The following is a 16,190-nucleotide window of genomic DNA, read 5'->3' as shown; positions in this document are numbered from 1 at the left end:
CTTGAGTCTAGCAGGGTTTTCTTCCTAGATCCAAACCCTGGCACAGGTTGAAGCCTTGCAACTATGTCCTATCTGCTAAGAAGACTTCTGTTGGTATTAAGTGGCATATTGCTTAGAGAAATAACACATTTTCGTTAGGAAAGGAGAAAACATTCCAAATAAGCTGCTGGTCAAACACACATTTTTATGCATGTCAGCAGCTTGGGAAGAAGAAGGAGAACGGAGCAGTTTCATTTTAAGTGTTTCTCTGAAGAAAAGTTCCAGTTTATATTACCATGAATTTCAACTTCTGAGTGCTTCTCATTTTCAGGATGCAATTTTGTGCTTCCTTCTCACAGCGGACTGTTTTCACAATCTGTATAGCAGTGCTCCTTTAAGAATTGGCTGCTTCACCTCTCTAAAGCAAGTTACTTTAGTACCTGCATTAATCCCTTTCATTTGCCATTACTACCATACAAAATGTTTTTTCTGCAGAGATAATAGCACTGCAGCTATTTATTTAATTCCTGAAAGCAGTTGGCATCTTTTAAAGAAGCTCTTTTAATGTTTTTATTCATTACTGGTTTTTAATGCCATTTCCATTTGTGACCCCCCTGCTGTATTGGCTCACTGTTAGGTAAGTCTAGGGAAGTTTCTTTTCCCTGAAAGTAAGGCCTGAGGGTCTGAGCAGTGTTTAAAGGATCAGCCCAAGATGGCATCTCGGGGTCTGCTGTCATTAGTTTCCTGTGCCTGTGCGCAATTTTCTCCAAAAAAAAAAAAAACATTCAAAGAAGATTTTAACCCTCTGTGGAGTGTTTGTTCTTCCTCATCTCTGGTACTGCCGTGTGACAAGCCATTCTGTCCTTACACCTTAGCTACCAACAGCCTCACGGAGCCAATGCAACCAACAGCTGCCCAAATAGAGACCTGTTCCCATGTTCTCATGGTTCTTGAGGCTCTCCAGCTCGGTGGCAGCAGGGTCATGCATTGCTATCTCCTGTGGGTTCCTAATCTAGAGACCCTGTTCCGAGGTCTTGGTTCAGGGACTCAGAGTGGTGTGAGAGTGCACCATTTTGCTGGAGAACACCTCCTCCAACTGCAAGGGCCTGTTCAGCTTAAGTTCTCAAGTTTCCTCCAAGAAGCCTGAAATGTTATTTTTTTTTCTGAGACTAATGCCATATTGCTGTGCTTGGGCTTTTGTTTAAGGGGTGAGGTGCAAACTACTGTGCAAAGTCTGCAGGTGACTTACTTGCAGTGACGGTAGGGCTGATCCAACAAGCATATGAGTGCCAGTTCAGGAGTTAAAAGTTTCAGACAGTCTGAGACAATGAGTGAGGAAAGAGGAGGAGGGACTGCAATGAGTGAAAGGGAACTGACAGAGTTTGAAACAGAGCAAGGCGAATCCAGAGGAATGGGGCTGAGAAAAAAGTCAGGAATTTCTTGAAAGTGGCAGAACAAGCTTGGCACATTTTGGTGCAAGTCTGTAGCTGTGAATTCACTAGCCTTCCTTCAGGCATTGGCAAAACAGGCAATAACTCTTTAAAGTCAGTATTATCTCATATCCTGCCTAAAGGAACATTTTAGCTGCTTTCTCGGTACTGAAACACTTCACTTTACTACTCTGGAAGGAGATAGCTGCAATAAGGTAGATGATGACAACGATATTTGATGCTCAAGCGATGGGAACACCATTGCCTTGCGGGGTGACTCTCTTCACCAAGGCTGAGGAAAAGGAAGTTTAACCTGGATCTTTGCACTTTAAGCCCATCCTTTCTCTATCAGGTATGGACACAGACAACAAATCACTCCCTCCCTCTCCACATCAGCAGCTTCCTTAGTTCTGGAGAAACTCTCCCATCTAGTTCAGTGGGTTTCCAGCCTCAGTACTGCTCCCAGGATTTTGCCCCCCCCAAGGACTGCTGCTTTACTTTCTGCATAACAGTACTAAGCTAAAAGTTTCCATAAGGGTCTTTTATAATGAAAATAAGGACGATGACAAAAAATAAAGACATTAATGCTCACTCCCACCTCTCCTCATCTTTTTGGCTCTTGATTTACACTTGTCAGTGCGGTGTTTAGGTTAGAAGTAACTCTCTCTTGCTCTTTTTAAGGACACTGTTTTTAAACAGGAGATTTCAGCAAAACAGCCCCCTCAAACATTGAGGGGGTATGTCTGAAGAACAATGAATTTCATCTGATCAAGGTGGAAATGAGTCACAAGAGAGAAGCACTTGTAAGAAAAAAGCCCCTAAGAAGGATGACTTTAAAGTTGCACCTTTGAATATAAAAAACACTTTTGTATTTCAAGCCGAAACACTGCTGTGTGGAGGAGACATCACACAATGTGTAGAGCACCAGCATTACCTACCGATGTAGAAATTTGAGGTAGCCTCCATCAGTCCACATCTGTCATTTCTGCTCTAAGGCAGATTGGCTAAGTGAAGAATGAGCCTCACCTGTGACACAGTTCAACACCATAACTGTAGGAGGCTGTGCCCAGAACTGTAAGTATTAATGCAGGATTTCACAATTTCAGATAATTTTTAGGTGAAATTTATAAGAGACAAAGGCCGATAGATATTTACTCAGGAGTGAGTTTGTGATTTGGCTGAGGATACACTGCGAGAAATCTGTGACCAGTGCTCTGCACTCTTGCACATCAATGCACTGAGTGTTGTAAATGGTTATCGAGTAACCTCCGTTTCAGAGGAAGGGTGTGCAAGTTCAACAAAACGTTGGTGTCCAAAGGAGCCTGTGGTGAAGGAGCCCTCTAAAGAGCTATTAATTGAAGTAAAAAGAAAACCTTGTGAGAACACTTTAGCTTTCATAATTTTTCTACCCCTGGGGAGATGTGTAAGGAGGGAGCTGAAAGATATAGCAACACACTCATATTTGCCTGTTTGTTTGCCTTGGTGTCAGTTATCTGGTACTTGATAAATGCAGGAATTGTATTCACTCAACTACTAGGATGATGAAATTTTACTTTCTTCATTTGCTGTGGTCTGGCAAGAGATAAAGAATAACTAAAATGGAGTTATTTATTAGGAAAATCAATGGCTGAACCCTGGCATTTCAGAGCTGTGCTCAGGTTTAACTGCCCCTTCTCAATGAAGAGAGCACTCACTGCCGTCAGATCTCAGGCTTAGGTCAAGAACCAAACTCCTGAATAAACGTGCAAACCCTCCTGAAGTCTTGAGTTTGTTATATTGAGGCTTTCTTGCAAGTTTTCCAGCCCATCTGCCTTCCAGAGAGATTAGAAATGGTACTAGAACAACTCATTTCTGCAATCCAGGACAAACTCGGAGTCTCACAAATTGCTGTAGTCCATGTTTAGTTCCAGAAATAGGGGAATAGTACTGCAGAGCACTCAGTTATTCTGCTGTTTTGTCTATGAGAAAAATAGCCATTAGTATATCTGGATAAACTTGCTTTGCTTCATTTCCAGCCTAAATGAACATCTTAATCTCAGTTCAGCTTCAGTATACAACAATAACAATGAGAAAAGAGACCAACAATACACTAACCGATTCCAGAAATGCTGTACAATGTCAATAAAGAAGTCACTGAGCCACTTCCAAAAATGTGAAGTATTTGCAAGATATGATGAAGTGAAATAAATTGTTCCTCTTATGGCTCATAAAAGAAGCCCTATGAAATGTAGATAGGATTCCAATTATTATCTTATCAGAAAAAAAAAAATTTATTTGTATTGCAGTTAAATTGTAGCAATTTATTAGTAAGATTGTTTCACCTATAAACTAAATAGCTTGATTTGTAGTATGTCATTTCCACTGAAAGTAAATTTCAGGCTAACAGAAAATCCTGTTTTGCCAGCTGGTTTCATGGTCTTTCGTGTCAATATTCCACAAATGCCCATGGTTCTGCAAACCCAAAGTGAAAGCCATTTTCTTAGAAAATGTAAGGAAGAAGTCTAATAAAATTGTAAAATACGAATAGGTCTAATAAGAGACATCTAATTAATAGTAATTCAAAAGTCACCTTGAGATCAGATGTCTGTGAAAACTGTTTTTCCTACATGCTAAAGGAGGAATTGAGGTGTCCAAAGTCACTTCCAGAACAGGCAGCAGACAACTGGCAGGAATCTGAATTTCAGGCAAAGGTTCCTCCAGGGACGCCTGGAGAGCACATAGGCTCTAATTTCCTCTTGTGGGGTTGAGCCTCTGGTGTTTGTGTTCTTAAGCGGTAATACTGAGGTACCACTGTATTTTCCTTCCTCACCAGAACATTGCGAGACTGACTCGGATTAAAACTTTCAACATCTGGCTCTGAGGAACCGGCTCGTGGAAATGTCTGAGACGTTACTTTTTGTTGCAGCATCAAGAATGATATCTGCTTGAACATCCGATAGCTAAAGGGATTGATTTCTATGAAACTGCTAAGAAAAGAATTTGAGAATGTTAGATTTCCGTTTCTCATTCCCTTGTTTCCGTTCTCAGAGTACCAGCTGATTTGAGATATAGGCGGCATTTTTGGATTTACAGTTAGCTATCCCTAACTATGCATATCGCTGTTTATTCAGCTTGTCAAGATGGATTTTTTATTGCCTAGAAGGGAGTGTCTGCTATTTCCATTTTCCTGAGAAAAATGGGAGTTAAGACATATATCTGGAATCAGCCTATAGTCATGACACATGAGATCACAGACCTCTGACCACACCAGAAATTTCAAAGATAATTTAAACACATTAAACATTGTGGTGGGCTTGGTCACACTGTCCTACCAAGGTCGTCTTAGGCTGGTTCAGGCAACTGAATCCAGTTCTCCAGAATCTGAGCACTACTGCTGTGATGGCAGCTTCCTTTATTGCTACGTTTTATCTTCGCTAAGCATGAGTGAATGCCAAGCACCTGATGAGACTTAGCAATTCGTGTCTAGGGGGCATTAGCTACAGAGTCCAAAATGTAGAATCTCTGGTTGCATTGGTTCACCCATACACCTAATCTGGTTTTCATTTCCACCTACCTCAGCTTGAGACCTCTTGTTATGTAACTGATAGAAAGGCACAAACACCTTTGAAAGTTTATTCTGGGGAATAAACTCCTAAATTAACAGGTTGGTCTCCAAAGAAGAATCTAGTAAAAGAAAAAAGGTTATTCTGAAAAGTACCACTGTTTATAATGTCCCTGGAGATCATTATCGCTCCAGAATGGTTGCACACCTCACGGTGGCTGCAGAATATAGGAAATCTTGTGTTTTATCATAAAATGGTTTTTTTAATACACTTTAAAAAAAAAAAAAACTCTGCTGAAATTCCTGTACATTCAAAGGCAAAATGTCAACGTCCCCCTAGAGAACAGTCTACTGGATGATTGCGGAAGAGGAGAAAATTAAATTCAGGTGAATATATAATAAAAAACAACTACTTGCATGTAGCTACATTATTATAATTCATGTGGGCATCACTAACCGCTTGCTGAATTCTTAGAGATGACAAAACTAATTTGTGGCAGTGGCATTAACGTTGAAAAATCACACTTGAACACAGTGTGTTTTCATTCTCTGAACTTTCATTCTTTTCCTCAGTTTTCCAAACGATTTTTCCACCTCTGCTCTCTCTGATTATCACCAGCCACCTTGTGGGGGTTTTTAAGGCTTTTCCAGCTCTTATTTGTTACTTCCCTTTTTTAAGGGGAAAAAAGCTCTGCCATTAGAGAACAGTTATAGAACCCCTTTCATCTCTGAGACTATTTCTGCACAAAAAGCTCTCGGGTCAGGACTGACTCCACGAGTGGACATCAGCACCTTGATGCCTAATGGCCTTCATAGTTGCATAGCTTCATAGCCGTGCCTTTGGGACCACAGTGAGGATGGGCATCAGCAGGAAGAGTATGGCCCTACATGAGATATCAGTGCCAACCAGGATGGGTTTCTGGTGTATTGCCCACTAAGGAGGCCCTCTACGCAGCTATCTGTAGGGCCCACATACACAGGTGCTAAATCAGCTGAGGCAGTCCTGCCCTCAGAGGTAACCAAAAGAAACCCAGCAGGAAAGCCTGGACGTTTGTATCCTCACCACTAAATAAGTAGCCCTGATAACAGGGTGGGCAAACCCCCTCCATCTCATGGATGAACACTTCATCGTTACAATTCACAGAATCTAACAGCCTCTTATTATTATCACAATTGTTACTGATATCATTCTGGCTGGTTTTTCCCCCTTTTCATGCTCAGTGAGGAAATAGTTTCTTTAGGAGGAGAATTCTGAGCTGAGATTAAAAGATATCCTCAACGCTTCTCCTGACACATTGTGCAGGAAACAGGGACAACCTCTCAGTAGTGTGACGGGCAACTATTATGGCATTATTAAAACACTTTTTTCTTTGTCAGAAGCATGTAGGATCAGATGAAAACCTGTTAACTTTCTAATTTTACAGGAGGAGGCTGAGATACTTTTCCATTGCATGGGATAGAAGTCACTGGGAATGGGAAGACTTGAGCTGAAGACAAGAATTTGGATCTGGACCTTCTTGTATCCCAGTGGTACCTGAACCACAAGCCAGACAGGCAAGGTGGGAAATCCTCTTTCTTGCTCATATTTCAAAAGCTAAGACATTTGTTATGGTGCAGGAAGAAACACCTCAGAACTAGTAAACATTTTGTGAAATGGGGCTGGCATTGTCCCTCAGAGGGCTTCTCTCCTGCTGAGCACCTTCTGCTGCCCCCACACGCAGAAAGCTCTCCTCTCCCAGCAGGAATGGGCAGTGAGGGTGTGGGACCACCAGTCTCATACCAGCTCCACATCAAGCAACAGTGGGATTTGAACCTGGGCTTCCCATTGTGTAGGCAATGATTCTAATCACTGCCATTTCACACTGGTTTTATGAACTCACCCTCTGACTTCACTAGAAATGCCCCAAAACTAAATAGCTAATTTGCCAAATATTCTCAGAAATCAGGTTTGTGCTGTCCTCAAAAGAATTATCATCCCATTTTTGGGTATAAGTGTGAAAACAATCAATTCTTTATCCTATTCTATCTAAATATCTCAGAATCCACAGTGTAGTTATCCCCTTGTACGCAGAGGCTGTATTTTCGATTCCACTTGTAGATGAACAACCATGGCACAGAGCAGAGAAGAGATTTGCCCTGGGCCATACAGATACTTTGTGGAGGAGCAGGGACTTGAACCAGCTTTCCCACATTCCTTCTCTGGTTCAGTAAGAGACCAAGATGATTTCAGTCAGTAGACATTACAGGGTTCTTGGTCTGACCCTGGTCTCACATTTCACAGTGTAGCAGTCAGAAACAGTATGTTCTGTAAGTTTATTTAACTTTGCTAGTGTTCCCATTTGCCTGCTTTCCTATGAGCGTGCTTAGTATTTCCCTCAGAAAAATTTTACTATCTGCTATGTTTCTTCTTCACCAAGTAAGTTAATGGTACATACATAAATCCCTTTTTTCTTCTAGGGTGTCCTATGTAGAAATATGCAAAATCTGCTCTGTCCTTTTCTAGGTCATAGGAATGATGAGTTCACTTTTGCCATCTCCAAAGTATCTCCACTGGGAAAATCCAGAAGCTCCTTACGTCTTGTAAAATTTTAGTAGAAGCAATGCTCTAAATTGCAAAGATTATGCTTACTTAAAAATGCTACCCATTTTTACAGTGAAGCCCAGCATTTCTCAAACATATTAGGAAGAACAGAGTAAAAAATGAGATGATTATTTCTATATCTTTATTGCACCGGTAAATTCTAAACAGTGCACATGACAGAAGAAGAGGTTTTTGAAGGATTCTAGGGACCATTCTTATTTCTGTATGTGCAAAACAAATCACCGTAAAACTAATCCATTTATCTTCACATCACTGTGGTAATTTCAGACTGAGGTTAACACCTGTATGTCAGCATTGGACAGTGGGCATGGGTGGAGGACAGAATAGCAGTAACACTGTCCGTATCTTTATTAATTATCTGATAAAAGATTGTTAGTGAAAAAAATACATGTTACATTGTCCTGAGATTCAGTGCCATTTTGTGTATGAGCAGTTTCACTAAGGCTTCTTGATTCCAAATATTTTTAGAACAGTTCCTGGTATTTTCCTACTTAACTCTCAAATATATCACGCCTCACAAGCTTTCCCCTGTGCTCAGCTCCCCTAGATGGGAGAATTTTTAAGGACACTGGTTTATGAAACACAACTGGCATCTATATCCCTTATAAGAAATAATACTCAGGAGAGAGATTTCTGTGGTGGTCATGCAGGAATAGCAGAATTTAGATTCATCAGCTGCTGCTGGAAAACTGCAGTATTCCCTCCATAAAATATAACGATAAATAGTGCTTATCCTACAAGCGAGATACTTTATACCAACACATATATCTTTATGTGAAACAGAAAATTACTAGTCAGTTCAACACTCATACAAATTATGAAACATATCTCCAAAATGGGCACCGTGTGGCCAGCGCCAGTGTGAGGTCTGCTGCTCCTCTGCCCCAGTGAGCCTGCTCCAGAAGCTGGTGGGTACTGTCACCTCATTGATGCATCAAACATGTGGGGCCTCGCTTGTGTCTCTAACCACAAGCGACTTCACCTCTCTGTGTCAATTACACGCCAGAACGCTGGGCTCCTTTGGAAATGCTGTTGTGACTTCCCAGGGAGGAGCACCCACGGAAGGTTAAGGAAGGTTTCTGGGCAGCAGCTGAGCTAATTCCTCCTCTCATTTCCACTAGAATAAACCCAAAACTGTGTGAGAGAAGCAGAGAAGCACATCGGCGCCTTAAACACAACGTAACTGAGATCCTTCTGCGTCTGCACACAGCAGCACCTTCCTTGTGGATGCGGGCACGTACTGCCTGGGAAGGATTTGGCCCAGAGCTTGTGGAGTTTGTCCTCATTCCCCCTTTAGACGAGCTCTCCTTGTAATTCCAAAGACGTAGCTCAGTAGCTCAGCACAGCTTGGCTGATGACGAGAGGACGCAGAGCAACTTTGGAAACACAAACTGGCACGGGGAGAGAGTCTTTTTGGCTTCGAAAGGACAGCACACACGTTCGGAGCCAGAATGTGTAAAGACTTTTGTTCACAAACAGAAATCCCTTGTGCTGACAGGCTCCGAACAAGGCTGACGCTCTTGTGAATGCAATATGAAAGTTGCCTCGTATTGGGATTAGCTGAGCGAACAGTTTGCAGCAAACAATTGACTCAGAAAATTTAGTGGTAGAAGGATGGTCTGCAAATATTTTAAAAAAAAGAAAATAAAATCAACTGTGAATGTTCTGCTGTTTTGACTTTGTTCTCTCTTTAAAATCACCCAGCAAATGTTTCAGGAGAACACGCTTCAGCCCAAGGGTGGCTCATGGTCTGTTTGTTACAAATATTCATTATTCAAGGTGTGATAGTCTGCCTACAGGGTGACCCATATCCATGGCTGTTGCCTATTTGCATCTCTGGACCAACGAACTGACGCTTACAGTAGCTCTGTGAAGTGGGGGCTCACTGCCTCCCCCTTACCCGTGGCGAGCTGAGGTTAATAGGATCAGACCCTCAGTACCAAGTCCCACAGGGACTCTACAGCCAAACTGGTCTTTCTGTGTCTCAGCGAGCACCACGATGTCAGAGCCACATCTGTTTTCTGGCAAAATTGTTATCTTCCTGATGGGGGCTCTACCCTATCAGGCAAGAAAATGAAGTGTCCACAGGGACACTCTCCTGGAGTCACCTCTCCTACCTGAGAAGGGATGGGCTGCCCTCTGGACAGGCTGCTGTTCCCGTAAACTGCAGATGGAGCTTAAACAGGCCAGGCAAGCCTCTTACGTGCCTTCAGGATTGCTGTGGAGGAAAGAGGCTGAAGCCAGTTTGTGCTGAAGTTTCTGTTTCTGATCAAAAGTCCTATATTTTACGCAGTACTTTTTTTTCTAATTTCTTCTCAAATTAATTTCAGACCATATTCAAAAAAACGAATTACTCAAATGTCACTTTTCTCTGTGAACTTTCATATGTTCCAGCTTCTCCAGAGCAAGTATTCTCTGAAAAGGTCACAAACACAGACATAATAAAACCCCTAGATTATTTCCAACACTTTCTCCTCACTTCAGGCAGATGTGGGGCTCAGTGCTGCACCACTGCTGTTTATTTCACTGTAGTGGTTTAGTTCATCTGCCCTATCTTTTTTAATTATCTTGAATGGAGCTAATTATTACTTGATAAGTTAATTTATATAATATGACTAACCCTCATAACTGAAGAAGAGTGAGCCAAGCCTAAAAATTAATGGGTTAAAAATTATGAGATTCAAAAAAACAGTAATTAGTCTTTGGATTTTTTTTTCTTTACTGACAGCTGAGCCCCATAGTCCTTGATTTCAAGCTTTCTGCAGTGATGAGAAACTTCTCGTTGTCTAAAAGTTAAGTGCCTTACTGCCTTGCATGGCTCATGCTGGGAGAGCAAAACCCCCGATGCAATGTGGGGAACTGGGAGAGCTGCCCTGGCTAAGCAAGAAGCAAAGCAGTAGTCAGGAGGACCTCAATGCCAAGGAAAGCAGCAGGTTCATGATACAAGTCCATTTGAAAACAGTTTGGGACTAACACCCTTGCGTGGTGCCCCTGGCACGGGTCAAGCCCTGTGTACGCTACCACTGACTGGCTGGGACTGAGGATTTAGGAGTTTTCTTGTACACCAGCCACCAGGCTGTGGGTCTTTACACCTCACCCCTGTCCCACCAGCCTGTGACCACTGAGGAACCCCAGGGCAAGGGAATGAAAGCAGTTTTGTGGGAATTTCAAGACCAATGGTAACCCCCTGAGATCGAAACCTGAGCCCAGGTGGGGACCCTCTAGGTCTTCAACAGGACACTTTTACCTGCCCTTTTCTCTGCCACAGCAATGTGAAGTAGCATGCTGTTCTCCACTTTCAGGACATGCCTCCAAACATGTCTTTTTCTCCCTTTTCCACACCTATCAAATTACTTCTTTTCTCTTCACTTCTTTATTCACTCACTATCTCAGCTTGTATGTGGGGCTCTACACAAAACCATCTGAGGGTGAATAGGAAGGACCCTTCCACTGAATATGTGGTTAGGACTCACAGGCACAAGCATTTTCTAACAGCACTGAAAGGATTAATTGAAATGTTGAGCCAGAGCAGTAATTATTTTACCAAACACTGAAACACTATTCAGCCCTCCCTTCTTACCTGCTACTGATGCAATCAAGGCCAAACGGAGCCAGGATATAAAATTACCGCTGCAGTTCAGCAATACTATGCATTTTAAAAGCAATTAAAAGAGAGAGGTGCCCGTGATTACTGTGTAAGAAAGGAGGTTTTCATTAAACAAATGGGTGCAATGCTTGCTTTAAAGCCCTACTACTGCTTCCCAGCAAAACAAAACATACAGGACTGGACTCACTTCTGACTTTCCAGAATGAACCCATTCACCTGAGTAAAGTTACTCCAGATTTACTCTGTGAGATCAGAATCAGACCAGTGCACTGAAAGACATTAGAGGTGCTTTTGCTTTGCTTTGCTTTACTTTCCTGTGAGCATATTTTTATCTCTTCCTATTTGCAGTTCAAATACAGAGAAAACAATAAAAGTCCCAAAGAAGAAACTAAACTGGGGTGGAGAGCAGGAAGTGAAAATATTCCAGTCTTCATGTTTATTCTTGCCATAGGAGTAAATAGGGCTTGGTTCAATGCACAGCTCTGTCACAGCATGTTGTGTTTGCTTCTCCCTTATGCTGGTGAAGCTCCACTGACGGCTGTGAAATCACCACTACAGTGAGCAAATAGAAACTGGCTGAAGTTCAGAGTGGACAGCAGCTATTTTCTTCCAGCTTTTAGAAACTGGAACTGCTGAATGATCTGCTTTCTCGGACCTGCACAAAGTGATCATCACCCTTAAGCTAAGAGTGAAAGGCCCGGCACTTTTAGCTCTATGAATATGCCTCATCAAATCCACGGTGGCAATGCACATTTCCCCCACCTGCATGTGCATGCTCTGCTTTACCAAACATCTCCATACATTTTTGTTCTTTAATCCACTTGGAACTTTCCAAAATATTCAACCACCTTTGCTGAGATTTTCCATGTTTCATTTCTGACCAAAGGTGAGTTCGGATTTTTTAAAAAGCCAGAGGAAAATTCCATTGGCTGCTCGTGAACTGAAATGAAGTGCCAAAACAAAGAAACATTTCCCCCCATTTGAGAGGGCTTCTAGCCACATCTCATTAGGGACTGCAACACCAACCACTCAGCACAAAGGAGCTGCACAGAGACCTTATGAAGGTCTCACCCCACCATTCAACAGGCAATAAAGAGCTACACCTGCATTTGCACAAGCAACAGCAGCTTGGAAACCATATAATGCAGCAGGTTTTTTCTTTACGTACCCATCCCAAACCCTACTGTAATCTGCAGGCATCCTTCCATTGGTCTAACAACAACTCAGCTGGACCTGAACACCAGCAATAATATAGTAAAATGTAGGGCTGCTGTCTGAGCGTTGTCTGTTTGTGGCTAGCTGGGTACCTACTAGCCCACAGAAGCTGTGAGCTGCCTGCATACCCCTCTGCCTTATATCCACCTTTTTTCCCCAAAGCAAGAATTTTTCCTAACAGCTGTCCTGGTTCTAGCCTGACTTGCCAAAACTGACCCTCTGCCTCTGAACAGAAGAGATGGCTGGTAATTTTCTACCTTTCCCAGGTAACACAAAACCAGTTAGTCCCTTTCTGGAAGAACCAAACACTGGGGGAAGAAGGTCTTTATAGAGATTTTCACTGAAGCAGGAGGGGGACTCTTCCATCACTGAAGGGATCTTGAAAGTTTGGTCTTTTTTTTGCTATGAATGAAAGCGAAGCTGCAGAGATCTCCAAGATCTAATAATGGAAAGCTCTCTAATGCAGCTACCTTCATAACTTTGCTTTGGAAAGTGTGAGGCAGAACATAATTTCCTGCTATTTCATTCTCAATTTTCTTTCTTTCATTCCCTTTTCTCTTTCTTTCTGCCCATTGCAATCTTATTCCTAAACTTCTTTTTAATGTTCCCCTTCCGTACTAGTGCCATAGTGGTATCTGAGTTACTGGGTACAGAGTAATGTTCAGCCCTCAGAAGGAGCTCTCTGGGGTAGGACTGGAACGTTAGGGAAGTTTGTTATGGCCTCTATCTTGGCTGACACGCTGGGATTGAACTAGGTGCCTCCAGAGCTAAAAGCCCAGGTTGTTGCAGGCTGAGATTCGGAGCCAGGCTGCATAGCTGGGAGCCATAACAGCTCCTATCCTCTGCGGATTAGCACAGAGGGGGGCTTGTGAATGGTCCATGTGATATCTGTTCAGGAGGTAAACAGAGGATTTTAGTCTCCTGGGCTGTCAAACCAGCTTCTTTGACAAGCTCTAAATTTGCTTAAAGCCATGTAATTTGAACGTGCTGTGGGGTCCAAGTCTACTGCACCCTTGATACTGCGTCAATGGGCCCATTAAGATTTAGCCAAGTTTTGTGTGGTTTGTTCGTAAACAGTCACCCGACATCTCCTTCAGAGAGATAAGCACTCCTCTGCCAGAGCACAATAGGGGCTGCTCACATGGTGTGAATCCATGACTTTAAAATCAATAGCAGGGGAAAAAGTGCAAAAACAAATTGTGCTCAAAAGACATTATAAACTTTAGCAACTTCGCCATCTTGTGTATATTTTCTCAGATAGAGACCTTGTCTCCTGAGCTACAACTTTGTCAGCACTTGAATCATAAACAGAGTATTGTAGGGCTTTAATAAATCAGACATAAAATTTTACCAGAGGATGGAACTTTGCACACAACTTCTCAGCTAGGAGAGAAACACTGTCTTCAAGGTTAGGCATTCTAAAAATCGTGTAGGTACCCCTAAGTGTCAGGATGTTGCAGGACAAGTTAGATTTTCTATCTTACTGAATAGAAAATTCCATGCAGAGAAACCTCACATTGCACTGATATTTGATTAGGCTTTTTTTTTTTTTTTTTTTTTTTTTTTTTTGTACAGCCATTGCAGTGTCAAAGCTCTAGTGCTTCAAAAATGCAGTCTCAGCCCTCAGATCATTCTCACAGTTCTTCTCCAAACCAACATCAGATACCACTTTCCAATCATATGATCTAGAGGTAGACTTCTGTAATCCACTGAGTATGAGCTTCAGGGAGGATGATTTGGAAATCTGTTCCAAACTTCAACAAAAAGCATAAGCTGGACACCCTTGCCTAATAATTTCTGCAACAAATCTATCTTTTTTATTTGAACTGTACCAGCTGCTTCAAACACAACATCTTTAAGATTCTCCTGTGGCATCTCTGGGTAGGAACCCAAATTATTGCCACATGTAGGAAAATTCAGGTAAGGAGAGAGAAATCAGGAAGCTAAATAGTCCACAGATGCTGACTGAAGCCCCAGGGGAACATATGGTTGCAAAGGAACAGTATTCAGGTGAGTTGTCATTTTCAAACATCTTAAAAGAGAGCATGATTAAGAAAAGACTTTGCTGTGAAATTGTGCAGATAAGAATTGACTGTTGGTCTTCCTTGTTGTCCCCAAGGTGATAGACTAGGACACCAAGAGAACATGCACACAATTGGGCAGAGTGAGAGCACTTATGAGAGTACTGAAGGAGCCAAACCACAGAGCCCCAAGCCTCCAATGAGGGACATGGACTCATGCTCTTCTGTGCCTACAGCCCCTTGGTTACAGCACAGATGTGGCATTTTGGGCCTGGCTGTCTTAGAGCACAGGCATCCAAAGCAAAATCTTCTTGCAGCAGACTGTTCCTTGTCCAAAGAGGTTTGTCCAGGTTGTGTTACAGCTATCTGCTGTCACTGGTAATATTTATCAGTTTCGTGCCTTACATCTTCTGTATGGTATGCAACAAGTCTGCAGTTGCAGGTTAACCCTCTCTCTTTTCGCTCATATCCTTTGAAGGGCTGTGCTTGCAGTAGGCTGGGTACAGAGTTGTTTGGATATTGATACATCCCCATCCTGAAGGCCAAGGAAAGGATCCACTGATTGCTGTGAGGCTGAAGCCCCCACTGTTTTTGCAAGAAGAAAGCCTATAAAAACAACAGGGAGGCAGCCCTGAGCCCCTTCTGGAGCTGGCTTCAGTCCTTCTCAAGACCCTCTTCAAGCCAAATCCGACTTTTCTAGTCCACTCTTAACTGCCTGAGCCTTTGCGGCTTTCCAAGTCCCTTATCACTCCATTCTCCTTCAGATTTTCTGAGTGCTCCTGCACACAAACCTCCTTGATTGCTCCCCAGTGTTTTAGCTCAGCGGTATCCCTTTGCACTGTGAGCCAGACGAGACAAATGCCATCATTACAGCTGGAAAGGAGACAATGGTGCCCTGCAAAGCAAGCAGCCATCTCAGCACCCAGGCTGCTGGCTGCAAGTCTTAAGGGAGGAGTGTTGAGGTGTGTCTCGGCTCCACTTCAGCACATTTGCGGGCCTTCCTTAGCCCCTTGGTGTTGCTTTAATGTTTTTTGTATGCCTGATGCTCTGCCCATTGCCTAAGCTTCCTCCTCTTCAATGCACGGCTCTCAGGTTTTCAGCCTTCCATGTGGAAAGGACTATTCCTCTTACACTGAGTGAGACTTCGGGGAAAGTGAATGAACAGAAGAGAGTACTTAGAGCCCACATTGAAAGACTCCTTACACAAAACACAAAAGAGCTTTTCTTCCCATCAATGTTTTCAGGAGACAAAAGAAAACACATTTTCTGAAGTGTTCCTTGGAGATATTCTGTTTTGAAGTGGTTAAAGAATTTCGAATGTGAGATAAGGGGGAGACACTGGCATGGAACAAGGATAACAGCTTGTTCCTCTGAGGGCTAGGATTAAATTGCAGGGAAAGCTGGCACTCAGCCCAAGCTCAGCTTCCCTGGCCCCAACACTTGCTTAAAAAGGTAGAACTTGAAACATGTGCTTCGCACTCTCTTCTTATCATAGCCCTCCCAGTTTCTACCATTGTTCATGTGCTCTGGCATTCACAAAGCCTGCATCTAGGTTTTGCTCAAGACAGCATTGATAAGCCAGATGATGAATGCGGAAAACTCCTCCCTGAGAGGGTTTGATTGGGCTGTGTTTTAAATCACTGGCAAAGGACTCTCCTGTTGCTTTTTGTTCATCTATGCCCAGCATTGGGGCAGTCCAATTTTGCAGAAGGCTGCACGATGCAAAGCGGAGATGCTCCGCTGCAGGTGACTCATTATCACGTTGACAGTGCTTATTGCTGGATTATGTCAGCTC

The 16,190-nt window shown here is 42.8% G+C and overlaps 1 long non-coding RNA gene across 1 annotated transcript; it reads left to right on the top strand.

Annotated features, from left to right (window-relative positions):
* Positions 1-4,986: 4,986 nt before the first annotated feature.
* LOC142056968 (uncharacterized) lies at positions 4,987-9,136 on the top strand. Its single transcript, XR_012660498.1, has 3 exons — positions 4,987-5,337; positions 6,375-6,509; positions 8,674-9,136. It is a non-coding gene; the product is annotated as an uncharacterized LOC142056968 (long non-coding RNA).
* The last annotated feature ends 7,054 nt before the right edge of the window (positions 9,137-16,190 follow it).

Source organism: Phalacrocorax aristotelis, chromosome 4, assembly GCF_949628215.1.
Source record: "Phalacrocorax aristotelis chromosome 4, bGulAri2.1, whole genome shotgun sequence".
NCBI lineage: Eukaryota > Metazoa > Chordata > Aves > Suliformes > Phalacrocoracidae > Phalacrocorax > Phalacrocorax aristotelis.
This window is presented reverse-complemented; position numbering and strand designations above follow the sequence as displayed.